Source organism: Notamacropus eugenii, chromosome 4 (genome assembly GCF_028372415.1).
Source record: "Notamacropus eugenii isolate mMacEug1 chromosome 4, mMacEug1.pri_v2, whole genome shotgun sequence".
In the NCBI taxonomy this organism is placed as follows: Eukaryota; Metazoa; Chordata; class Mammalia; order Diprotodontia; family Macropodidae; genus Notamacropus; species Notamacropus eugenii.
Window position 1 is genome coordinate 222,708,804 of NC_092875.1, and position 6,789 is coordinate 222,715,592.

A 6,789-nucleotide genomic window follows, 5' to 3' on the forward strand; every position below is an offset into this window, starting at 1 on the left:
AGTTGGACACAGGCCTGGCCATATTAATTGTTTCCAGGAAGAACAAGAAAGACTTCTAGCTCCCAGGGAAAATCAGGGAGTTTCCATAGCACCATCCTCCAACTATTGTATTTAAGAGCTTTCTCTCGGGACTGAAAAAAAGTCATGTCTCTAAATCCCCTGGTGAGAAGAGAATTTTGTGAAGATCTTAAGAGTGGTTCCTTTTGGACTGAGAACTAAAAGATAACAAATATGCTATCAAAGAAGAGGACCTCCCTGTCTTCTATGAGTGGCTATTATTGTTAGTGAAATGAAACTATTTTAACTATAAAATAGCACTTTCTATGGTTTATTCTCCCCTTTGGTCTATTATTAATACAAATGGAACTAAAATTACAACAGACACTTCACAAAGGCCAATTTCTCCAGAACCTATTAAAAGCATTACTTTTCTGAGTTTAGAAGGATTTGTAAATATGTGTAAAATTGTTCAGTCCCAAAATCATCATTAATGCCGATGTCTTTACATTACAATCATATGACTATTTGAAGTCCTAAATGAATCATATTAGTCTGACATTCCATCTCCCATAATTTTTCATTTATTTTGACTTGAGTATAAGAGATAGACAGTTCTATTGATTTAATTTCTTTTAAAGGATGTCTCAGGATGAAATTGCCCTCCTAAAATTATTCAATATTATCTGATATCTCAAAAGAAACAACTGATAGAACATTATTCAAAGTATGATGAAAATTCAACCTGATGATGAGAGTGGCTATTTGTAAATGCATAATGTTTGGTTTATTTGTTGTCAGGAAATCATGCACAGCACAAAGTTTAGGAATACTGGATTCCATGACAATATATTTTGTATAACTCTATATTTGTACGCATGGGTATGTTATTATATTTTATGTTAACTATATATAAATAAGATCTTTGATCAGTAGAAATTTTCTTTGTCATTATAATCAAAATTAAGACTTAATATATTAAATAAGAATTATTTTTTTTAATCTGAATATATTCATACATTTTAGTTATGGGTGGTTGTTTTCCCTTGTGCTCAAAGACAATCAAAATGACAACACTCTGTCTCGTTCAAGGTATGATGAGTTTGACTGTGGCTATTCAGACAACTACAAGCTCTGAAGGCTCCACCACAGGCTAAGCACAAATAGTCCATTTCAGCATTTAGAATGGGGATATCTATAAATTTTCACACCTCACACAGTAGCTTCTTTTGTGCTACTGCAATTCTACTTTGCTCATAGAGCACAATATTTTTTTTTTATGCAGGCACAACATGCTTGATAGTCTTGTGCCTGTGTTTCCCATGTCTCACAAGCTGTTATTAAAGATCTTCAGAAACCTTGAGAGTATCCTTGTATTGCTTCTTCTGACTTCTATGTGCTTGTTTGCTTTCTGTGAATTCTCCATAAAATAATTTTTTAGGCAACCATATATTTTGGCATTCAAACAATGTGGTCAGCCCATCGAGTTGTGTTCTCTCCAGTAGAGTTTGAGTGCTCAGTAGTCTGGCTCAAGAAAGGACCTTAGTGTCTGGTATCTCATCTTGACAGATGATCTTCAAAATGTTCCTGCCTTTACATCTTCACTGCAGTAGAATCAGGACCAATCTCTTTGGCACATGAGAGAAGCCTAATGCATTCAAAATTTCTTTTTCATTTGGAAATTCAGCTAGAAAGGGATTGACTTCAACCTGAGGAATATGATCAATTGCTACAGCATTCATTGATAACAATCTAATGAGAACACTACGAAAGTGTTCAGAATATCTCTTTAAAATCATGTTCTCATCACTAATCAAGGGAACTCCATCAGCATCAAGTAGTTGAGTTGTTCTATGAGTCTTTGGCAAATAAATAACCTTTTGGTCATCATAAAAGCAATTTGGACTGTTACTCTTGGGGTAAAACTGAATATTGAAGTTATATTTGGTAGAGTTAGAATTCAGAAAGAATTTAAGAGACTATCAATCTAAAAAGGATGAAATCTGATAGCACTAATTATAAATCTTATTCTTCGCTTCAAAAATTAAGCTTTATGGGTACAAGGTAGGAAAGGTTATAACTAGACAAAAAGTTTCTCTGCAACAGAAATCTTGATGTTTTGTGTAAAATGTTCAATGTGATTAATTAATACAATATGGTAGCCTAAAACACTAATTTGATATTAAATTTTATTGAGAGACAATGTCTAGGACTAATGAGGCAATAATTTCACTGTATCCTTCTCTGGTGATATCACAATTGCAGTGTTATGTTTAATTCTGAACACATGCTATGTGAACATTAGTCAAATATCTGGGCATCCTTACGTGTGAGAAATAAAGACAGGAGAGAACAAGGTAAATTTCTTCAGTTATTAGAAATGCTGTTATGTTGGAAGAACAATTAAACTTTTAAACTTTCTTTCTTGCTTAGCTATGAGATAAGGGGCAAAAAGCAAAAAGTGGAAATCACTAATGTTGGTTTTTACTTGATATAAAGAAAAAATGTTTCCTAACCTTTGGGCATATTTGAAGATAAAACAGGAAGCTGCTAGAGGTATTACTTTACTTTTTCCTAAAGTACATTAAGGAAAAGCTAGGAGACAAATTTCCTTTGAAGGGTATTTTGGTTTAGATCTGGTTTGTTTCAGAAAACTTGAGAAGTTCTTTCTGATTCAGATTCAGTGATTTACTCCCATTAGAAGTGAGATCACCCAATCATGTATCCTGGTTTATATCTCTGGGGAATAATTGACCAGAAACTAGGTCTTTGGGAATAGCTGAGATGGAATTTTCAAAGTCTTATGTAAGAGATTTAGTTGTTTAGGTAAAGTGAAAACAGAGTCACCAAAGAATATTAGACAGAAACCATGCATTTGTAAGTTTTTGGGGAGCTAAAAGAGAAATAGAATTAAAATTAACTGAAGTTGTGTGAAATTTTGTGCTAAATTGCAAAGGAGAAATTCTATGGAATAAAGATTAGCTTGGGATATGATTAGGAAATATAGCCCTCTTTCCATGAAAGACTATTCCAGGAACAATTACCAGAATACTTCCAAAAAGATATCAACTTTTTTGAGATTTTTTTAAAAATTTTATTTTCAGAGGTCAGTCTTCTATTACACTTTTGAAACAGTTGAAGTGTGAAAGAAAACGTAGCAGGATGGTTTAGGTAAAAGGATCACAAAATTACCATGTAATCCAAAACATCAGTTAGCTAAGTATTGGAAAGATATGAGAGGGATGGTAGTGAAATGATGAAGGCAGATCATGCCACAATTCCTGTTTTGAACTGTACTTCTTTGCTTCTGAAACTATTTTGAAGTTAAGATCAAAGATTTTTAGAGTTGAAAAGCACTAACATGTCAATTTACATATGATCAGAGATCCCCTTTACAAAACAGCTGACAAAGGACTATTCAACCTCCATCTGAAGACTTTTAGCTGTGGTGAGTAAAAACATTCTAAGACAGAGTTTCTGGGAAAATTATAATCACTTTTATCTACCATCACTATCCAGTAGTTAAGGAAAAAGCCTCAAGACAACTGATGATGGCACAAGCAAATTTAATAACAACCTGCCTGTCTACGAAATTTCAAGAAAGTTATAGCTTAATGCAAATTTATTTAAGTATAAAGTTAAAAGCACTTTACTACATTTTAGTTCTGATATCACAACTTTATGAAAATTCATTTCCATTAATCACACAATCACTCAAAAATAAACAAACTTTAGACTATGTGTAGATAGTCTTTTAAAGTCATTAGATGAAGTTAAATGATACCAGACAGAAAATCAATTCAAATAGGTATGGAAATGTGGTTCCAACTCAAGGATTGTTTATAAATTATCAAGTGATAATTATTGGAGGGAGGAGAAATATCAGTTCCCTCTTTGACCAGGTCTTCTTCTTCCTATCACTTTTGAATGGAAGAGATTCTTTTATCTTCAAAGGTAACCAAAGATGTAAGACTTTCCTTATTCCCCAAAGTTTCTTAAATGGCATCATAGAATTAACTAGCACCTGTTTCTTGATCACTTTAAAGAATGCAGAGCTGGGAGTTGCCCTTTGCCACACAGACTCTTTAAACATTAGCCCACTTTCTCTAATATTTTAAGTGTACTTTTCCAAAAGTACGTTATAGCCCTTGGGGGTGAGGGGTACAGTGAAGAAGAATATTTTGAACCAACAGTGGTTATTGCACTACCTCAATAAATACTCCTTTAAAGAAACAAAACAAACTAGTGCAGACCTCCCTCAAACCATTTTGAACCCCAAAGCCTGAACTAACCAATCAGATTGCTTTGCTTTACTCTGAAAATGTCCTTTTCCTGTGCAGCAGCTCCAAAGACCTGTTTATAACAGGATGCCTGCAACTAGAGTGGTGGGACTTATCTTAGTATCACAGAGGCATATGCTATATGATTGAAACTACTTTTTCAATTGTTTTATCAATTTGTATTTACAACTTATTCAACTAAGAAAATTTCTTTCTCATGGTATAGTTAAAAATGCATGGGGACCATAAATCTGAGGGACACAGACATCCTGGGATTGTTCTAAAACATATTAATGCCTGTTCATTCTTTATCAGTCCATCAGAAGTTATGTTTTGCTTCCTTGTACATAGAAGCTTACTAGGTTTGGCTAGCCTTAAGAGAATAAACAATGTGAATTTACATATCACCTAGTTTGCTTGCCTAGATTAATCCAACTGTCAGGTCAACACTACTTAATACTGAGTGATGTGCCTGGAGGTTGCCAGGAGGTAAGGGTCTCAGGTGCTTCTCCAGTGGGGAGGCTGAGCTGCCCAAGAAGCCCTCAGAGTCCCCTGGAGGTCTCCACTGGTTCTGAGCTGGTATGATAGAGATAGATACCCCATGCAAGGTTTGCAAAGCAGCTGGTCCTAGCACTGCCCAACCCCTGGTGGCTGCCCTGGCAACCTGACCTGGTTCAGGCACTAGCTTCCAGGTGTCTCAGTGCAAGTTTGTCCTGGATGACTCAGCTTCTCTGCAGCTTCCTAGGCTAGGGACACCCTACAATAGGTAATTTTCATTGTATTTGTTCCATCAAAGCCCAGGCATTATGTCAGCTTCAAAAGGCGCTGATGAAAATTCCCACAACAAGCCTTGGATGTCACCTTATCCAGGTTCAAAAGTCAAATGTAGTCACGTACACAATGAGAAAGTGGGCTGACTTGATGAGTGGCAGAAGTATAATCCTGTGAAATATACTGCAGTCTCCATCTTCTCCAGACTCATGTGGGCAGATGAACAGATCCATGAAAGAAAATTTTCTTTGAAGTTAAATGAAAAGGATGGACACGTTGAAGGAAAGAACCAGAATGGCTTGTATGAGGTTGAAAATAGACGACCTGGAAATCCAGCAGGTTGGACAGGACTGACTGAACAGGGACTTTTGGGACACTGGTGCCCAAACCATGCTTCAGATCCCATCATTACCGGGTGGAAAATGAATAGCAGTGAAAATAAAGTCATTCACCTTCATTCTGGGAAAAATATCTTACAATTTGTAGCAAACAAAAGGAAATACTATTGTGAATAGACAATCCCAGGGGGGATGGTGGATCCAGAAGAGAAAATCAGTGCTACGTTAAAATGAGAATTTAGTGAAGAAGTTATGAACTCCATACAGAAATCCAGTGCCAAGAAGCAAGAGAGGGAAGAACAGTTACACAAAGTCTTCAGCCAAGCACATTTAGTGGTTCATAAGGGATACATGGATGATCACTGAAACAATGATAATGCATGGATGGAGACAGAAGCTGTGAACTATCATGATGAAACCAGTGAAACAATGGATAATCTGGCTCTGGAAGCAGAGATGATGCTGGGAAAGTGAAATGAATGAATGTCAATGACAAGCTCAAGCTTTACGCCAGTCATTCCCAGTTCATGAAATTTGTGACTAAGAAGCAAGGAGCTCACTGGAGTGAAGACTCAGACCAGAGTGCCATGGATGATGACTGAAGAATCTCCATGTATATGTCAGGTCTTCAAATGAACAGTGATGGAGGGCACAGAACTGGAATTAGAGAGGGCAGGTCATTTATTTGGATTGTTGTTCTGAAATTGTATTTGAATGTTGTTGCGTTATGTGTATGATAGAAAATAGAGTGGAATGCTTAAAGAGAAGAAAAGCTTTCTAGCTAGGAGAAGAGGAATATAAAAATTAGTCTTCTGAACATGTATATTTAGCCATGACTTAAATTAAATTAAATTACTGATACTTTTTGAAGACTTGCAGATCAAAATAAAGAAATGAGTGACTGAATGAATGACTGATGACCATCTTCTCCACTTTCTTCCCAGCTGAATTGGTTCATTCTTTCCTGTCATTTCTTACCTCTCACTGTTATGTACTTGAAACTTGGAGTATAGCTCTTTCTTTTAGGACACTGTGCTCCAGAAGGAGTGACATCATTGGACAATATCCTAATAAAGCCTAATTCCTTTTGTATCTCCTACTTCAAATTTAGTTTTGGGTGGTCGTGTGGAAGAAACCTGCTTTTAAGAACTGAACAGTTCTGGACATTCTTGACTTTAAATGGATCAATTTTATGAAAAGAAATTCTAGTTATTCTTTTCATCAATGGTGAGATCCAGAGCTTACTTTGTTTCCATTTTAGAAAATTCATCTCAGTAAAAACTTGTCTAGGAGTTGAGTAATTAGAAAAAAGTACTGACTAAATGACTCTTAATTGATAATCCTGGGGTGGAAAGCACAATGGAGAGGGCTTGATCCAAGGGCATTAAAGACATCATTGATCC

The 6,789-nt window shown here is 35.8% G+C and overlaps 1 pseudogene; it reads left to right on the top strand.

Moving 5' to 3' along the window:
- The first annotated feature begins 5,068 nt into the window (after positions 1-5,068).
- LOC140502437 (ADP-ribose pyrophosphatase, mitochondrial pseudogene) lies at positions 5,069-5,988 on the top strand (annotated as a pseudogene).
- Positions 5,989-6,789: the final 801 nt, after the last annotated feature.